The sequence below is a fragment of the Mustela nigripes genome, chromosome 1 (assembly GCF_022355385.1).
Source record: "Mustela nigripes isolate SB6536 chromosome 1, MUSNIG.SB6536, whole genome shotgun sequence".
Classification (NCBI taxonomy): Eukaryota; Metazoa; Chordata; class Mammalia; order Carnivora; family Mustelidae; genus Mustela; species Mustela nigripes.
The window spans coordinates 218,278,170-218,279,036 of record NC_081557.1 but is presented as its reverse complement, the minus strand read 5'-3'; the positions used below and the strand labels follow the sequence as shown (position 1 = coordinate 218,279,036).

At 36.4% G+C, this 867-nt stretch overlaps 1 protein-coding gene across 2 annotated transcripts in view; it reads right to left on the bottom strand.

The window, feature by feature from the left end:
• Positions 1-867, bottom strand: part of SLIT2 (slit guidance ligand 2) — a 354,964-nt gene that overhangs the window by 231,763 nt on the left and 122,334 nt on the right. The gene's annotated exons all lie outside the window — the stretch shown is intronic.

The window sequence follows — 867 nt, the reverse complement described above, 5'->3', positions numbered from 1 at the left end:
GCAGGGATGTCCATTATCACCACTGCTATTCAACATAGTATTAGAAGTCCTAGCCTCAGCAATTAGACAACAAAAGGAAATGAAACGCATCCAAATTGGCAAAGAAGTCAAACTATCACTCTTCGCAGATGATATGATACTATATGTGGAAAACCCAAAAGACTCCACTCCAAAACTGCTAGAACTTGTACCGGAATTCAGTAAAGTGTCAGGATATAAAATCAATGCACAGAAATCAGTGCATTTCTCTACACCAACAAGACAGAAGAAAGAGAAATTAAGGAGTAAATCCCATTTACAATTGCCCCCAAAACTATTAGATACCTAGGAATAAACCTAACCAAAGAGGCTAAGAAGCTATACTCAGAAAACTATAAAGTACTCAAGAAAGAAACTGAGGAAGACACAAATAAATGGAAAAATGTTCCATGCTCCTGGATTGGAAGAATAATTATTGTGAAAATGTCTATGCTACCTAAAACAATCTACGCATTTAATGCAATTCCTATCAAAATACCATCCATTTTTTTCTAATAAATGGAACAAATAATCCTAAAATTTATATGGAACCAGCAAATAGCCAAGGAATATTGAAAAAGAAAGCCAAAGTTGGTGGCATCACAATTCCAGACTTCAAGCTCTATTACAAACCTGTCAAGACAGCATGGTATGGCACAAAAACAGACACATAGATCAATGGAACAGAATAGAGAGCCCAGAAATAGACCCTCAACTCTACAGTCAACTAATCTTCGACAAAGCAGGAAAGAATGTCCAATGGAGAAAAGACAGTCTCTTCAATAAATGGTGTTGGGAAAACTGGACAGCCACATGCAGAAAAATGAAATTGGACCATTTCCTTACAAC